At 41.3% G+C, this 19,843-nt stretch overlaps 1 non-coding gene across 1 annotated transcript; it reads right to left on the reverse strand.

The window, feature by feature from the left end:
• Window positions 1-8,349: 8,349 nt before the first annotated feature.
• LOC113688654 (small nucleolar RNA R71) lies at window positions 8,350-8,455 on the reverse strand. Its single transcript, XR_003448022.1, has one exon. It is a non-coding gene; the product is annotated as a small nucleolar RNA R71 (small nucleolar RNA).
• Between the last annotated feature and the right edge of the window lie 11,388 nt (window positions 8,456-19,843).

A 19,843-nucleotide genomic window follows, 5' to 3' on the forward strand; every position in this document is an offset into this window, starting at 1 on the left:
ACCCAAAGACTGTTACCCATTGCCGAGGATAGATGCCCTCGTGGATTCGGCCATGGGACATGAGATCCTCTGCTTCCTGGATGTCTTTAAAGGATACCACCAAATAGGAATGAGTGAAGAGGATCAGGAGAATACAGTGTTCTACACTGACCGAGGTGTCTATTGTTACACAACAATTCCTTTTGGACTCAAGAACGTTGGGGCAACCTACCAGAGGCTGGTCAACCGTATTTTCAAAGATCAGATCGGCCACAACGTAGAGGCTTATGTGGACGACATCCTTCTCAAAAGTCTGACTACTTCGACCTTCTTGTCAGATATGAGGGAGGTCTTCGGGATTCTCCGAAATTCCAGGATGATGCTGAATCCTAAAAAATACGTCTTTGGCATCATCTCGAAAAAATTCTTGGGATATCTTGTTTCCCGCCCGGAGATCGAGGCCAACCCAGACAAAGTGAAGGCCATCCAGGACATGTCCCTACCTCGGAATGTCCAGGAAGTTCAAAGGTTAAAAGATCTCCTGGCCGCCGGAATCGCTTTCTGTCTCAATCTGCTAAGAAGGCTTTATTATTTTTCAAGGTGTTGAAGAAAGCCGACCAGTTCACCTGAACCGAGGAGTGCCAGCAAGCTTTTGACCAGTTAAAAGAATACTTGCACCACCTTCCTACCCTTGTTTCACCTCGTCCCGAGGAAAAGCTGTATCTCTATCTGTCCGCGACGGATGAAGCAGTGAGCGCAGTGCTGGTTCGAGATGAGGGTACTCAAGCGCCCGTTTATTACGTCAGCCGCGCACTTTGCCGGCCAAAAATTCGGTACACCCAAGTAAAGAAGTTGGTGCTAGGGTTGGTTTATACTGCAAGACGGCTAAAGCCTTACTTTCTAGCTCATCCTATTTCCGTCAAAACAGATCAACCCGTTTGGCAGATATTGATGCATCCCGAGACTTCCGATCGCCTTACCAAGTGGGCTGTCGAACTAGGAGAATATAACCTGTCGTATGAATCTCGTACGGCAATTAAGGCTCAAGTGTTATCGGATTTACTGGTCGAGCTCACGTTCTTTGTGAGCCAAGACGCCACCCCAGAATCATCCGAGCCTCAAAACTGGACGCTGTATGTGGATGGATCTTCCAACAGTGATGGCAGTGGAGCAGGATTGCTCTTGGAAGACCCCCATGGAGAGGTATGTTCATACGCCCTCCGATTTAACTTCTTTGCAACCAATAATGAGGCCGAGTATGAGGCTTTGATTGCGGGACATCAACTAGCCCGCAAACTCTGTTCTTGACGAATCCAAATCTACAGTGACTCCCAACTTGTAGTATGCCAAGTGCTTGGCGAATACGAAACCAAGGAAGAGACTATGCAACGGTATCTCTCTAAAGTTCACCAATTCACTGCGTACTTTGAGTTATTTCAAATCTAAAGAATACATCGGTCGCAAAATAGGTGGGCCGACACTGTCCCGGTTGGCATCCACTTCTTTTTTGGCTCTTAACGAGACAGTTCTTGTAAAAGTGGTGACCGAACCCGGGTACCTAGAGGAGGTGGCCTGCCCTGTGCATTTGGGGGACACATGGATGAGCTCTCTCATCCTGTTTTTGAGCCAAGGGACCTCCCTGAAGATCGAACTGAGGCCAGGAGAGTGCAACGCAAGGCCGCACGCTACACCCTCCGGGAGGGCGAGTTGTATAAACGATCCTATCTTGGCCCATGACTGCGATACATTACACCCGAGGAAGGACACCGCATCCTTCAAGAAATACACGAAAGCCTGTGTGGGGCCCACGTCGGCCACAGGATGTTGGCAAAAAGGCTTTATTGCTCGGGTATTTTTGGCTCACTGTTCGACAAGATACTCAAGACTTTGTTCTTGGCCGCCCTTCCTACCAGGTCTATACCCCCGAACACCAACAGCTCGCAAATCTCATGGTTCCTATCACCTCACCCTGGCTGTTCGAGCAGTGGGAGACAGATATTATCGGGTCCTTCCCCAAGACCGTTGGAAAGTATACTTTCCTTGTGACCGCGGTAGACTACTTCTCCAAGTAGGTTGAGACCAAGCCTCTAAGGATCATCACGGGGTTGGCAGTCCAAAAATTCTTTTGAAAATGCATAATTTGCCGTTTCAGCGTACCTCGAGTTATCATCTCGGATAATGGGAAGCAGTTCGCTGATAATTCGTTTAAAGCTTGGTGCGAGGGTCTCGGCATCAAGCAACACTTCACTTCGGTAAGTCACCCTCAAGCCAACGGGCAAGCGGAGAATTTTAACCGAACTCTCTTGCATGGCCTTAAGACCCGACTACACCGAGCTGGATTATCATGGGTGGAGGAACTCTCCAGTGTCCTGTGGTCTTACCGAATCACGCCGAGGTCGGCCACATAAGAGACCCCATTCTCCTTGACCTACGGTTTCGAGGCAGTCATTCTTGCCGAAATTCTTACACCTAGTCCCCGAATCGCAGTCTACGCGGTCGAGGCAAATGAAGAAGAAAGACGAATGATCTTGATCTCGTCGAAGAAAAAAGGGACGTCGCCTCGGCCCGAATTGTTCATACAAGAACACCTTGACCCGTTACTATAATGCCCGCATGAAACATCACCGATTCCAGCCAGGAGACTTGGTCCTTCGAAAAAACTCAGTTAGCCGAGCTGAACCGCAAGGAAAATTAGCTCCAAAATGGGAAGGCCCCTACCAAATTATGGAATCTAACCTAAATAGGTGCTGTAAGTTAGGCTACCAAAATGGCTCTCTCGCGCCGAGAACTTGGCATGCTGAGAACTTGAGATTGTATTATCCTTGAGAATTTTAACGAATTGTTGTCAATTGAGTCACTTCGTTATTTTTTAATATCTTGATGCCATGTGCTTGCTATTAAAAAAATAAGAGGGACAAGCCAAGGGACGAAGTGAAAAAGAAAAAAAACCAATATGAGAAAAAAACTTCTATTCATTTCATTGATGATTACAAAAGTTTAAAGATACAAGAACCGAGGTCAGGAATGCTCCTAAGCATTTCTCACCTCGGTATTACCGTCACCCCCCACGATCTCCTGGGTCCCTCCTTGACCGATCTCTTCTCGACCTTCACCTCCTTCGCCGACCTGGCCCCCCTCTTCGGCACCCTTTTCCCCTTCCAGCTCCTGGACGAGCTCGGACAGCCACCGGTTGAACTCGTCTCGAATCTCGGTCAAGTTCTTCCCTGATTGGATGCCTTCGGTCATCCGGTCACACAGTTTCTTGGAGTTTTCATTATAATTGGCCTTGTTCTTGAAAGACTCCAAGTCTTCGGAAGAGAGATGAGAGACGATCTCGTCTATTGCCGAGATATACCCGAACATGAAGCTTTGCAAGGTCAGCTTCCCCAGATCCTTGGTGAAGGTTTCGGACCTCCTAAAGGCCTCCACAGCTGAGGCCCCGGCACCCTGGAGTGCCTGCTGGTGGGACTTCTTCTCTTCCTCCTCCATCTTCTACTCTTTCTCCAAGGCCGACCTGAGACTGTTGATTGTGGCCTCACTCTCTTCTTCCTTGGTCGCGGCTTGATCGAGTAGCTCTTGGAGGTGGGTCTTCTCGGACTTGGCAATAGCAAGCTGCTTCTCCAGTTTTGAGATTTTATCCTACAGCTTGCCGGAATTTTGCCCCTCAAGTGCATCGCTGTATCGACGTGCCATCTCAGCCACGAAGGCCGTAGAAGAAGCTGTTGCCACCATTAGGCTCTGGATCACCTTGTGAGAAGTCAGCTTCTCCGTAAACTCTGCATCCCTCGACAAGTTGGTGAACATAACCAGCTCCTGTGCCGCACGAGAGTGGGTACACCGGTCATTGATTGAGAGCTGCCAGTTCGGACACCAGTGCTCGCCGGGGTGCATCTTGTCCCCCCGGGAAACCGAGGTGCGCTATGGAAACGGTTCCACAGCGAAAACCCCATGATTGGCATGACCGATGACCTCAGTTGCTTGCCTCGGCCATGAGGAAGAAGTGCGACTGTGACCCCTTAAGTGGCCAACCCTTCTGGAACAGACGAGGTGGATTCGGTGGCCGCCGCAGCCAAAGCGCTCTTTGTCACCGAGGTCTTGATAGTTGACGCTTGGGTTGCCTTCTTCTTCGGTGGTGGTACCGAGGTTTCCCTCGAAATCTTTCTTTTCGATCTCTTGACCACGGCCGCCGAGCCCGAGGTGATAATGTTAGAAACTTTCACCACTGCACCAGAAACAAACATTATTATTTAGAATAGTCGAAGCAAAGACCCAGACTATGAAAGAAAGTTTACAAGACTTCTGAAGTCTAATAGAAAAGAAGGGTGTCTTCTCGGGATCAATGACAGCTCGACTGATTCCCCCGTCAACTAATACCACCTAAGGATAGTCCCAACTATAGATTCTGAGGCCCGACCCCATTATCCTCTGAAAGCTCTCCTCGTCCAAATCTCTCGGGGAAGGATCATTTTTTGTGTTCACGAGCCTCCACCAGAAGGCCTATTGGAAGTCCCCGGCTGAAACGAACATGAAGTCACGTTTCCAGTTCTTTATCGAGGTGGGGGAGCCGACAACAAGTTTCGACATGGTGTTGTTCCGATTGCAGAAGTAGAACCACCTCTTTTCGCTTCCGTGCCTCTTGATGGTGTAGCATCGGTGGAAGAGGTTGACCGTGGGGGCCACCTCTTGTTCTCAGCAGAGCATTTCAAACCCCACCAATATTCGGATCGCGTTCGGGACGAGCTAAGTTATCCGAACTACGAAATACAGAAGTACGTCTCGAAAAAACCTCGTGGTGGGGATCCTGAGCCCAGCCTCTAGCTGCTCCGCGTAGATGGTTACGGAGCCCATTGGGGGCCTCTCGGCTGTGTGGTTCGGCCCAGGAGTCTCAATGCTGTACCCCTCTTTGAAGGGGTACCTCCGCAATATCCTATTAGCCTTCACTATGCTGATCCGGCTTTGATACGATGGAAGATGGCCGAAGTCAATGGCGGAGAGATCCTTGAGAGCAACTGGCTCCGCCACTCCCTCATCACGAGGGACTTCAGTTCCAAGTTCATCGTTGCAGAGAACCTCCGAGCTCCCCTCGCTCGCCTCGGGAGACTCCCCCACTTGGGAGTTCTCGATGGATTCTCTCCCTGAGCTGGACGTTTCTCCCTCGAAACTGGATGAAGTGCTCTCCTCCGGTGGGTCGGGCACCTCGTCGGCTTGGAAGCTCGGTTTCACAGTCTCCTTGTGCGTCTTAGCCACTTTAGCCATGGCGAAGATGAGATAGAGGGAGAGTACTTACTGTTGGTTAAGAAGATGTGGTCGAACGAAAAGGAGATGTCAGCTATCTCACAGTGCCTTGGCCGAACAAACTGATCTCGACAATGCTCTCAAGTATGCAAGAGTCTGGCTGCTAAGAAGGAAAATGGTGAAAAATAGTGCGGTGAAAAGGACCCCCTATTTATAGGGGTTGGTGGGAATGCGAAGAGCCGACAAGAATCCGAAGGGGCGGTAACATTAAATTTCAAAAAGACGTGCCCCTCTCTCCTCATTAATGATCCGTCCTTTCCACTGACGCATTCCCTGCATGTAACCTCTCACTACATCACGTCGCACCAGTTACCCGTAACCGCCTTGTCTATCAGGTCCCTTCAACCGACTCGCCCACGGGTCACACCCTATCATTATCCGGAACAAGTTCAGATCCTCGGATCTGATCGATCTCGGCACACGGAAGCCTTGGAACCTCACAGACCTCTGCGCTCCCGAGACTTGGGTGGCTTATTGAGGAAGTCACCTCGGGGTTCGTCTTACCCGAGGTTATGCCACCTCCTCCATCACGGTGACCGAGAACGTGTCCGGCATCCCATCTCAGCACTCAAAGCCGTTGCTTTATCTGAAAAGCGACTGATACTCTTAATGGCGGCCACACAGTGCCACCTGTCAGGAGGCCCAGACTGCTGTTGTGTCAGAGACAGACCTTCAGGCGCAGAATAGAGCCATAGTATTCAGGACATGGGACCCGCTAGCATGAATCCATTGATAAGTGAATATTTAACATCCATTTTGTATAAATTTGGTATGAACTTTTAGTATGTTTTGAGAAGATTAAAGCCATATTTGAACTCTTTTGGTGATAATTGCTTAAATATTGTTTAAGTGTTCAAAACTTGATAAATGAGTGGATTATTGCGTTAATTTTGTGAAATTGTGAAGGATATTGATGGATGAAATTCATGCACGAGCTGAAAGAAATATAAGGATCGTCCAGACGATAAAGTACAAGAGAAACTAGGAGCAAAAATGAAGGAAAAAGGAAAGAAGTGAAAAACTGAAAATTCAATGACACGGATCCTCGGATCCGTAAGATCAAAAGAGTGATCCGAACCCTCGTCTGTACTTCTGGAGCAATGTATCCGAGGTCAGACGATCCGACCTCAGATCCAGCATAGGAAGCCCTCGGAACCATTTTCACCCCTCGGATCCGAGCCTCGGATCTGTCTCTCTTTTCAGCAAGTGGCACAGCTATTTTTCTTTACCTTTCTCACAGTTTTTTCAGTTATTTTGAGGGATAGAAATCGGTGCTACATGCTTCTGCAACAAAAGAGAAGACCAAATGAGTTGTAGACAAAAGGAAACGTCATATCTCTGACTTCTTTTTACAAAATCTGAGTGGAGGAAATTATGAAGTGAGAGGAAAAGGACTTTCTACCACCTTTTATGCAGAAACACAGGGGAGAAGCCAGAAGCACCATACGTAGCTAGTTTTCCTTCTTGTAACTAGTTTCTCTCTAGCTAAGAGTTCTTGGAGAAGTATTTGGAGTTTTCACTTGTAATCATCTTGTACAAGAACATAGCAAAAATTGGAGGGCTTCACCATCAATTGGCTAAGCTTTCTATTATCTTTCTTGTACTTATACTTTATGATATTTTGCATTAATAAATTTGTGAGTTTGATTGTTAACTCATTCATGAGTAGCTAAACTTCTTAATTTAGGGAGTAGATGAAACTTATGGCTACATAATACTAATTGAAGGTGATTTACACTTGTTATATTTTGTATTAACTTGTCTACTTGTGTAGCTGTGATTACTTGTTATTGATTGATCACCAATAGCATATTTATAGTTGTTATTGTTCAATGAGAATTGGTAGTAACAATGGAAACACATGAGTAGAGATTAAGTTGTATGTTCATGAAAATAGAGATACACTTAAGTGGATTACTTAGCATTTCATGAAAGAAAATAGAGTAGAACCAGTATTTCACCATGAAAATAGGGAGAACTGAACTACTTTAGGCCAATTCATCATGAGAATGAGACTTGGTAATTTTGGAAATGAATCTCTGGTTAAACAAGAATAATAACAAGAGGTAAATCCATTCATTTGTATTGTTTATGCCATAAGTGGAATCTACATTCCTAAAGTCTTCCTTAAGTGAAATTTCTCCATTTGAATTTAGCATTTGTTAAAATAGAATTGCATATCAGATTTGTAGACATTTGTATTACATTTCTTTGCTCAAATTCATTCAATAGTCTAAATAATAGAGAAAATAAGGATCTAGTAATTGGTTAATTTGCTCCTTGTGGGATCGACCCAATACACACCTTGTATTACAATTTCGACCTGTATACTTGCAATCCAATGGGTGTAAAATCGGATTTAAACTTGCATTGATATAAAAGTCCCGTCAAATTTTTGGCGCCATTGCCAGGGAGCGGCAATATTAGGGTCTAATCATCTCTATTAATTTAGATATTTTCATTGTTTTTATTCAATTTGTTTATAGTTAATTTTAACAATTAGAACTGTAAAATTTCTTTTGTTTTTGTTTGTAGTGTATGCTCCGATCAAATCGTGAAGTTGCACTTTTCGATCTTGAAATTGAGAGGACACTACGGAGACAAAGAAGGAATACACCAAATCAAGAGAAACAAGAGGTTTGGCAGTCGATAGAGGAAATCTTGATAGAATTACCATTTGAGAAAGAAATAGCGAAAAATGAACAAAATAGGCGAATTCTACGAGATTTTGCTTTACCGGGAGCACAAGGTTCTCAAACTAGCATTGTAAGGCCAATGGTAAATGCCAATAATTTTGAGATTAAATCATCACTGATTCAAATAGTACAACAATCTCAATATGGAGGTAATGCTACCGAAAATCCAAATTCTCACTTGTCAACATTTCTTGAAATCTGTGATACAATTAAGTTTAATGGTGTTAGTGATGATGCAATTAAACTTCGATTGTTTCCATTCTCACTAAGGGACAAGGCCAAGGTTTGGTTAGAATCTGATCCTCCTAACACTTTTATAACTTGGGCTGAATTAGCTAAGGCTTTTCTTAATAAATTCTTTTCACCTGGAAAAACTGCTAAACTCAGAATGGACATAACTAGTTTCTCTCAACAGGAAGGAGAGACATTGTATGAATCTTGGGAGCGCTATCGGGAATTGCAACGAAGTGTCCTCATCATGGTCTACCAGATTGGCTAGTAGTCCAAACATTTTATAATGATCTCACCTATCCAACAAAGACGCATGTAGATGCTGTAGACACCAAATTTTTGGTGTAATTTCGTTTACTGTTTATTTTTAGTTTTTTATTTGTCGTGTTAGTTTTATTCGATTTTTAGTTTTTAGTTTTTAGTTTCTAGTTTTATTTTTATTTTTAAGTTTTTAGCATAGAGTTTCTTGGAAAAAAGGAAAAAATAGAAATTTTGTTTTATTCAGCTTTATTTATCTATTTTAGTCATTTCTGCTTAATTTATCTTTTATTTGGTTCATTTAGGAAAAAAGAGGAAAAGTGAAAAATGAGAAAAATGGAAAAAGGGAAAATGGAAAGTTGCATTTTGTTGCTTCTAGTTTATTTATTTTTTTTATCCAATGTTAATTAAGTTGCTTGTGTTATTATTATTATCATTATTATCAATTTTGTTTAATTAATTAATTAGTTGAGAAGTTAAAAAAAAGAAAAAAAAAAAAAGATGTCGCATGCATGCTGCATTTTTTTGCAGCTTTGCAAGAGAGGACCGAGCGGCTCCTTTAGCTGCAATTTCAGGAAAGATGTGTAGGGGCTTAGGGTTATGATACCCCATATAAATAGAAAAGAAAAGGCAGCCGCAAAGGGGAGAGGATAGGATCGGAAAGAAAGAAAAACGGAGGAAGGAAAAACAACGGCTGAGAGCAGGGGGGTTTGGTGGTAACAATTGCTGAGAGGAGGCTGTGAAAGAGTGAGGAACCGAGACACAGAAGGGAGCCATTTTGAGAGATAGAAAACAGGGAGGTTCTGGAGGGTAACGGCGGAAACAAAAGTGGAGGAGAGCTTCGGCAGCTAACGGCAGGAGAAGGATAGAGAGAAAGGAGCAGCCGAAAAGGAGAGATTAAGAGTGACGGTTGCTGGAGGAAGAAAAACGGAGAAAGCAAGGAAGAAGAGGGTCGGGGGGAGAGAAAAACAGAAAAAGGAAAGAAAACAAAAGGGAGAGCTAACGGAGGGAAAAGAAAAAGCAAGAGGGAACCGAGAAAGGTAAGCGGCGGCTGAACAAGAAGAAACGTTGCTGTGTTCCAGAAATTTCTTCACCAGAAATCTGTGGTGTTGAAGTCGGCGTCCTCACGCAATTTCTTCGTTTCTGCTTTGTTCACGGAATCCCATAAGGTGCTAAAGGTAATCCCTTTACTTCATATCTTCAAACAAGCCCAGCAGGTTCGAGATTTATGTAGGTTTGGAATTGGTTTTTGACTCATTCTTGCCGTTTACTCTTGCCGTTTCTGTTTGTTTCTATTTGTCGTGTTCTTCCATTTCTGTTTGCCGCATGACCTTCAATGGTTTGTCTCCTGTATTTTTGTGTTGTGTTTGGGAGTTTTGATGGATTTGGATGACTAGTTTTCTGATTTGGTTTGAAGGTCCGAGAGAATGAAATGGTTGCTTCATGGTCCGAGAATGAAATGTTTGGTGTTTTCCTTGCTGCATTTTGTTTTGGTTTCTTCACTGCTAAAACAGATATCTGGAAAACGTGTGTGCCTTTGCTGAATGAATGGTTGGGTTTAATGAAATGTTTTGGCACCTTAACCTGCGCATTCACAATAAAAATCCAGAAACCAGCAATAGAAAAGCAAAATTTGAAACCTGCTGCATTTTTTCTTTACCGTGTTTCCTTGTCCTTAGTTACTAGTTGAGCATAAGCACCTTCAGTCTCATGTTCAATCTTGTGTTAAGGGGAGGAAATGGAAGGTTGGGTGTTTGAGTTTGAATGTTTAAACATCTGAAATGCTTGAGCTGTACAAAGAATTTCAGAAGTGTCGAACCAGTTTTGCATGTATCCAGAATTTTCTTGCTAAGTTTTTCTGCTTGTTTGAATGGTGGTGGCTATGACATCGTTTGTTTAATCTGAATCTATGATGTTGATTTGGAGGCATCTAATTAAAGTTATGCTCAAGAAATCTGGGTTAAAGGAAATGAAATGCAGCAGCAACATTGCCAAACGACATGGCTGGCAATTGACGCAAGTTCCAATCTTTCTTTGCTGCATTTGTATACCGTTGTTTGGACTGAATTTTCAGTGATAATTTGAAGTCTTGCATTAGTTTTTGGTTGTTGAATTGGTAGAGTCCGTTTGAGCGGCTTCATCATAGGCTTTTTTGTGGAATGGTGAAGCTTGTTTTCATTCCAAGAAGTTACAAGGCTGGTCTTGCTTTTCCGCTGCTGCACACATTTTCTATTTGATTTTTCATTTTTCTCTATTTGATCTGTAATGGTTTAGTCGTGATTAATCAAAGTGTTTAGTTGTGAAGTGATGATTAATGATGGTCTTTGTTGGTTTTGTTTGAGAGCCCATGTGAAAATCAGCATTTCAAAGGCTTACAAGTTATAGAAAACTTTGCATGAATGTTGCAGAAAATTGTTTTCCAACGTATGCATGCATGAACTAATTCTTCAAAATTGCCTCTTAAACCCCCCAAGTCTCTCCTTGTTCCACTAGGGCCCAAGTAATTAAAAATTTTCATCAATTGGTCCTTGGTAATTTTAATTTGTGCAACTTCATTGCTCGTCGGCTTCAATTAACTACTATGCTTTGTTTAAATTGCACTTCATGCATGAATTTAAGAGCTTTATGATCATGTGAGCCCGTGTTCGCATGTTTTTTTTAATTTTTACAAATAAATTGGTACCTTGACCTTTTTATTATTTTGAAGCTAATATCTCATTTACTCGATTTCCATTGCAAGGGAGGTAACTTCTATATTCTTGAGTTTATTTTTTCCTACGTGCTCCTACGTGTTATGTGAATATGCATGCCTACTCCGCTTTCCTTACCTCCTTGCATGCATTTACTTGCTTTTACTTTTATTTAAGTTTTATGGGGTATGTGTACACCTCTTGGCTTGTAATAGATAGGGCTCGGAGAGCATCTGGACCATTTCCCCTTCCCCTTTATGTTTTTATGGGGTATGTGTACACCTCTTGGCTTGTAATAGATAGGGCTCGGAGAGCATCTGGTCCATTTCCCCTTCCCCTTGGTTGCTTGTTTTTGTTGCTACATGTTTAATTGCTTTAGTAGGCTCTTGCATCTAGTCGAGCATGCTAAGTGCTACGTGTTATGTGTTTACGAGCGTTTTGGCATGTCTACTTGCTTTCATAACCATGAATGAATGGAATGGATGAATGTACGTCACCACACTAGTCCAACGCTAGTTGTGGCTCATTATTTCATTAGGAATTCATAAAAAGGGCTAGTCCAATGCTAGACCCAATAGGATTTTTCCTTTGTTTTTCATTAATGCATTATTTGCCTGTTCACTACATATCATGCATTTTTTCTTAGTTTTATCATCTGGCATGCTCCCCGATTCCCCTTTCCCCTCACTTTAGGTCTTGCATCTCATGCTAGGTAGGGTACATTTGCCTGGAGAGTCCCCTTTCGATAAGGGAAACGAGCGAGTGTGGTTACTCGATAGCCTTAGCACGCTAGTTTTGCCTTCTAATCAAAGGGAAGATTAAGTCACAAAGTTAGGACTCCTCGTTCCCGTCTTGATGCATTCCTATAGGATTCATGCATTCTATTCATTCACTATCATATACACTTACTTTATATTCTAACCCTTTTTCCACATTCTCACTTCACACTACTTTTGGACGTTTTCACTTAACTACTCACACTTTACACTTTTTTTTGCACACGTGCACCTTTATATCCCTTCACTTGCACACGAACACTTTTTATCTTCATTTGCACACCTCCACTTACATCCTATTATTTTTATCATTTTTCTCATTTCACACAAACTCACATTTTCACATGGCATGCATTCCACTCATTTGTACGTCATTTAGATTTATGTGTGACCTCTCCAAAGGATCATTACTGGGCTTCACAATTAATGTGATTGACACCACTCAACCTTTGAAGAGAAATTTCCCCCATGTCCCCCTAGGTCTAGGTTTTTGCATTCATATAGACATATCCAATACGCGATACATACCTTGGGTAGAAAAATTAGGAAAAATTGGTTTAAATCACGCAACTAGCCTTGGCTAGGTCGAAGGGGTGCCTTGGATTTTTATCCTTGCCTTCCCCTTCGTCAAATGTGACCCCCGATCCCTCTTTTGGTTACGTAGACCCAAAAGTTCTCTAAAAGGGTTTATTTACTTTTTTCAGTCAAAAACAAAAAATCATTTTTGGGTGACTTGGTACACCCTAACTCGATACCAAGTGGCGACTCCATTTTCATTAAAAAAAACCCTTTTTGAACTTCACTTGGCCAAATCGTCGCATTCTTAAGTCCCATGGCCTTTTACTTTTCATTTTGCACACGTTTACACACACACTACACACTCACATCTCACACCACTACCCACACAACACATCACCAAACACACCATCAAAAAGTGGGGCGCGACAGATGCTGCAGTGGGAGGAGCTTTGATGGGAAAGACAGCTGAGGAAGCTCAACAATTGATTGAAGAAATGGCTGCTAATAACTACCAATGAGCAAACGAACGAGGTAATTCAAGGAGAACAGCAGGTATGCTTGAAGTAGATACCTTGAATATATTAAGTGCAAAGATGGATAATATGGTTAAGATGCTTAATAGGCAAGTTGGTTCTAACTCTAATCAAGGAGTAGTTGTTGCATGTTGTACTACTTGCGGCGGAGATCATGATGATTCTATGTGTTCTAGCAGCGAACAGGTTCAATATCTCAATAATTACAACCGTCCAACCCAAAATAATCTATACTCCAATACCTATAATCCAGGATGGCATAATCACCCGAATTTTGGATGGAAGGATCAAGGGAACCAAAAAAAGACCAGTTAATCCACCGGGTTTTCAATCGAAGCAACCACTTTCGGAGTCTAAACCAGCTTGGAAATTGACAATTGAGAAGCTGGCAAATGTGTCAAATGATAAAATTGAAAAGCTAGCTAGTACCACTACTCAACGGTTTGAAAGAATTGAAGGAAGGATGGACCAACTCACCAATATGTATAGAAATGTAGAGGTCCAATTAGGGCAAATAGCAAATGCGTTTAACAATCGCAACCAAGGGGATTTACCTAGCAAGACTGAAGTAAATCTGAGAGAGCATGTCAATGCAATCATTCTTAGAAGCGGTAAAACAGTTGAAGGACCTAATTGTGGAAATTCAGGTGGTAAAAAAGACTAGCAATCAATCGAAGGGGAGAAAGAAAGCCGAAATGATCATGTTGTCATTGATATTGATGCACTTTCTCCCAAATTAAATTTTCAGTTAAATTCTAATGTGATTCCTTTTTCTTACAGGTTGAAGAAAGATGGACAGGATCGGGAGTTTGAAAAGTTCTTCAAAATGTTTAAACAATTGCACATTAACATTCCTTTCATTGATGCTATAACACAGATTACCTCTTATGCACGTTTCTTGAAAGACATTATGTCAAGGAAGAGAACAATTGTAGATAATGAGATGATAGCATTAACGGAAGAGTGTACTGCATTGATTAAAAACAAACTCCCTCCTAAATTGAAAGATCCGGGAAGCTTTTCTATTCCTTGCACAATTGGTCAATTGCATTTTTCTAATGCTTTATGTGATTTAGGTGCAAGTGTGTCACTCTTGCCACTATCGGTTGCCCGGAGGCTGGGATTTCAAGAGCTAAAAGCTACCAATATTACATTGTAATTGGCGGATCGGTCAATCACACATCCAATGGGTATTTTGGAAAATGTGCTCATAAAGGTAAGACAATCTATAATACATGTGAATTTTGTTGTCTTAGATATTGAGGAAGATGTGAGAATGCCAATTATTCTAGAACGACCGTTTTTAGCCACTGCACGAACTATAATTGATGTGGAAAAAGGTAAACTTATATTACGGGTTAATGGTGAGGAATTGGAATTCAATTTAGATAATAAAGAAGGGAGTATAGAGCCTACTACTCTTGTTTCTAATATGCCATGTGATGAAAAGGTTAACCAAGAAAGGAACGAAGAAGTTAAATATATAAATGTCCTTGGTACTAACTTTCATGGTGTAGGAGCAAGGGAGGGGAAGATAAGGATGGAAGTTGGCTTAATAAATTCGCCACTCCATGAAGAAAGTGGAGAAAAGTTGAGCCAACTCGAAAAAGACAAGCAAACTCCACTCGAAGGTGAAGTAGAGCCTTTATATGATAAGTCTAATACTCCTTCTTGGCATTTGAGGAAATTGGACTATGGAGATCAATACATGGCTCACCACATGGTAGATTGGCTTGGGAGTTTCGACCCATGGGGAGAAAATCGCTCCCTAATGTTCTAACATGATTCAATTTTTTGAGTAGAGCCAACGACTATACACAAAAGCGCTTGTTGGGAGGCAACCCAATAATAATATTGTGGTTGTATGTTTTTATGTATTTCTTACATTTTGGTGTGATTTAATTGACTAATTAGATGTATTTCACTTGTTTGTAGGAGGTACCGGAGTTTCATCATCCATTTTGGAGGTACAATTGAAGAACAAGTATAAAAAGGGAGGTTTTCTTATCAAATTGTGTTTTAAGTGCTTAAAATTCCCATGCATATGTGCAATGTTGCATTTCCAGTATATTCAAGTAAGTTTTGGTGATAACATGTTTATAAATGCTCATGGACCCATTTGATGTGCATTTAATGCCCAAAAGTGCCATTTTGGTGTAAAAGTGCAAAAACGATCAAAGAACCTCACCCCTCGATTTGCAATGTAGATGTGTTTGATGTGTTTTGAAAGGTTGGATATTGTATTTATGGTATATTACATGTGTGTGGAAGGTTGGGATTGATAAAAAGTTTGTCCAAAGTGTGTTTTGGAATTGGCCGGAAAAGGGAGAAAAAGTTTGAAAAATTGCAGTTTCTGCAATTAGTGCAGAGGAATACAGATCCGAGCTTGGATCCGAAAAACCCAGACTGATCCGAGCTCGGATCATAGACCCAGACGGATCCGACCGCGGATCCTATGATCCGAGCTCGAATCCAACAAAACCCAGTTGGATCCGAGGGCTCGGCTAAATTTCTGGAGTGACGGATCCGAGCTCTGTAGGATCCGAAGGCTTTCAGAATCCGGTTCGCGGATATAGCAGAAACGAAGCCTCGGTTCTGCCATTTTCCAGTTTTTCCTATTCCTCTTCACTGAAACCCTAATCCTCCTTTACCAATCTTCCATTTTGTCCGTTAATCCTCTGATTTTTCAGAACAAAAACATCGCAAATACTCTTGTGAGCATTAACCCTCAACAATTTCGAATCAAAAACATCAATTTCGAGGGTTTTGATCGTCAAAACTGAAATTCGGGCCGCACTAAAATTTTGCTATTTGTGGTTGGATTTGGGCTTGTTTCTTCATCACTTTTGCATCATTATCATCCTCCATCCTCACTTTACCCAGTTAAGGTAACAATTTGCGAGTTTCTTTGATCTTATATAATTTCTAATTTTACATTTTTCTAGTTTTTGGGCATATTGTGATAAATGCATATTTGTTGGAATTTCTTAATACAATTGTGCTACATTGTGCTAAAATAAGTTGTTACAACAATTGTTATGCTTAGTATTGAGTGAATTGCAGATTTGGTGATATTTCTTATTTTTTTATTTTATTTCTCAAATATTAGCTTGAGCAATTTGGTTCTTTAGACTTGTGAATGTTTGCTTTCATTGAATATATGAACTTGTTCTGAGGAGTATAAGTCACTGCTGTACCAATTGAAAATGATATGCGATTAATAGAACAAATTCCATTGGGTAAAAGAGTGTGTTTATGATTAAGTTAAGCACATTCAACCTTTTTGCTTGAAATCTATTTTCTCTTTGAGTTAGTTTGCAATTGTTTTGGTAAATTTGGAGCTCATTCGTATGCACTTTATTAAGAATGTGTATAGCCAATTGTGGTGTGATTCTTGGATAAAGTTATGAATATATTGGCATGTACATTCTTGAAATAATGGTTAAAGTTCAAATGATTGAACTCTTTGATGAGATTCTACCTGAAAATATGCATTTGAGTTTGAAATGAGTTAAGTAGGATCTTTGGTTGCTTTTTGGTACATGTTGGCAGGGAGTTTAACCCTTTTATAAGGGGAAACTCTGCTGAAATTTTCTTAAATTTCTATTTATCATTTGAGAGCAAGTTTATATTGTTTCTAATGAATATTCATCTTGTTTGTGTATAGGTACTATGACTCGCACAAGGAGGGCTCGTATTCGTACTCCTACACCATCGTCAAGTGAAGAACATACACCTTCTTTGCATGAGGAGTCGCTTGAGGAAGAATCTCCTTCACCTGAGCCGCCGCCTCGCTCCATGCGTAAGATAGCTTCCACTAGCCGTGACGAGCCACTTGCGGACTATGATGCCACGCGATTCACTTCGCTTGAAAACCAACAGTGGTATGAAGCCAGATTGGACAAGGAGATCATAATTGAGAAGCATCTGGCACCGGAGGTGGACGATCATTACAAAATCTCCACGGCATTCAAGCGACTTGGATGGGAGAACATTTTACAATTGCCGAAGCATTACTATCCCAATTTGGTCCGGGAGTTCTACGCCAATGTAGAAAACAAACAGAGCCACAGTGGCAACCTCATCGTCTTGTGGGTTCGAGGCAAGAGAGTGGCTCTCAATCGAGATACACTGAGAAACTTCATCAAATTCAAAGACGAAGGAGTTGATGTCACGTTGACCAAGGAGTTCAAGGCACATGATCCATGGCAAGTCAGAGAGGCCGTGGCACGTCTTAAGGGTCAGTATCATGAGCGAGGAAGTGCGAAAAAACTCACGGTATACGCCGACTCCTTCGAGCATCGATACCACCTGATTTTCTATCTTTTTTTCCTTTAATGTGGTGCCGAAAAGGAATGAAAAATGGCAGCTCCGCAATAGTGACCTATACTTTCTGGATAAGATGATGTATAGAGTGGGTAGACAGTTGACCGGTATTCCTCTACCCAGCATCATCATCAGCTACATGCGGACCACCGCTCGAATGAGGGCCGGCGAAACCTGCTTTGGGTTCCCTCGTCTTCTCTCCCTTCTTTTTGAGAAGCTCAAGGTTCCTCTTGGAACTGACCGGGCCATTGTCACTAGGTCCGCCGAGGAGGTCAGTGCCTCGATACTAAAATCATTGAGTATCACTACTGATTTTGGAGCTCCTCTGGTTCGAGCCACTGGAGAAGCTTCGACTTCTTCTCAGCCCCCACCTCACACTGAGCCACAACAGGAAGCTCAACAAATGGAGGCACATCAAGCTCTTCCTCCTCCCGTTCCATGACCTCCACCTCTGCCGCGATCCAAGTGGCAAGAGCTCCTCAATGCCATTTGCTGTATGGGGACACGAGTCGTCGAGCGCATTGACCAGACGGAGCGGATGATGACAGAGCGACTCGACAGACATGATCATCGTCTTTGGGCGATGGAAGATCATTTCAACATATGCCGGTCACCTACTCTGACGCCTCAGCAGGAGGAGGGCCATATTGGTACATCACATGGTCCTCATGGAGCCGAGGAGGCTGTAGACCCTCGTTCCGAGCAGCCATGACGCTCCTTAGCTGATTGGATCTTTTATTTCTTTATTTTTCTTTTCTTCTGTTAACATTAACTTTGTAGATTTTATTTTTCTTTTATTTTTGGATCATCTTGTGCTACTTATGTTTCTTCGTACCTTTTGTTTCACTTTGGCCAGAATTGGGATGATCGTGAGGATTAAGGGCTTCAAATTGCATCACCACCTATTTGAGAGAAGTTTCAGTTTATTTTACCTTCCTCTACAATGAGGACATTTTAGATTTTAAGTGTGGGGGAGGGATTACTTTATCTTATGGGTAATTATGTCTTGAAGTGCATGATTTTAGTTGTTTGTGGCTTAGAAATGTCAAAATTATATTTGGAAATATTGTCATGAGAATAATTTTCGTGAAATTGAGGTTGTTGGCAGGGAGTTTTGTCCATTTTTATGGGGAAACTCTGTCAAAATTTTTTCTAAAATATTTTCCAAATATTTCAAATTAATGGCCAAAATGTTCAATTTTAAGTACCTAATTCTTTCATTGGATAAAATATTATATGTATTTTGGGAAGATTTAGTCCTCATTTTGTTTGGAATGAATTATTATGCAATTAGGATTTTTACATTTTAGAAAGTATATTCGGTTAAATAAGAAAAAATATGCTTAGAATTTTGCATGATTAATGATATTTCTCATTTTTACTTAATTTTATATGTAAGTGATTGATATAGTCAAGACAAGGTCAAATTCTTCCTTTAATTATGTTAGAGGGAAAAGAAATTATATGTTAGATCTTGAAAAAAAAGAAAAAAAAAGAAAAAAAAATTATTAATTTTCTACTCCAATGATTCACATACTGAGTAACCGGGGGTTGGCATCTACAAAGGTCAACATTCGCGTAAAAAGGTATTGGAATTAAGAGTATGCTTAGCAATTTGAATAAGTGAAATATTGAGTAACCGGGAATCTTCACCTAAAAGTGTCGATTTTCGCGTAAAAAGACGTTTTCACTATTTAAGTAAAATAAAGTTGAATAAATCCCTCTCAATTGTTAAAGTTTGATGATCATAGGATGAGGAAGGCCATAGAATTGACTATGTGATTTACTTATTTGTGAAAATAGGATAAAATGAGGGATGGAGTTGAATTTGTTGAATTTAAGGCATAATTATTTTTCTTTAATTGAATATTATGAGTATTTAGTGTAATCTGAGAAATGGCATAATAAGTAATTTCTAGGTTTTGAGGAATTAAATTTGACAAAAGTATATATATTGTTTTATCTCTTGAATCATTGTGGTAATTTATGTGTGAAATTGCTTGAGGACAAGCAATGATTCAAGTGTGGGGGAATTTGATAAGTGAATATTTAACATGCATTTTGTATAAATTTGGTATGAACTTTTGGTATGTTTTGAGAAGATTAAAACCATATTTGAACTCTTTTGGTGATAATTGCTTAAATATTGTTTAAGTGTTCAAAACTTGATAAATGAGTGGATTAATACGTTAATCTTGTGAAATTGTGAAGGATATTGATGGATGAAATTCATGCACGAGTTGAAAGAAATGTAAGGATCGTCCAGAGGATAAAGTACAAGAGAAACTAGGAGCAAAAATGAAGGAAAAAGGAAAGAAGTGAAAAACTGAAAATTCAATGGCACGGATCCGAACTCGAATCCGTGAGATCAAAAGAGTGATCCGAACCCTCGTCTGTACTTCTGGAGCAATGTATCCGAGGTCAGACGATCCGACCTTGGATCCAGCATAGGAAGTTCTCGGATCCTGAAGATCCGAGTTCGGATCCATTTTCACCCCTCGGATCCGAGCCTCGGATCTGTCTCTCTCTTTAGCAAGTGG

The sequence above is a fragment of the Coffea arabica genome, chromosome 5e (assembly GCF_036785885.1).
Source record: "Coffea arabica cultivar ET-39 chromosome 5e, Coffea Arabica ET-39 HiFi, whole genome shotgun sequence".
Lineage (NCBI taxonomy): Eukaryota > Viridiplantae > Streptophyta > Magnoliopsida > Gentianales > Rubiaceae > Coffea > Coffea arabica.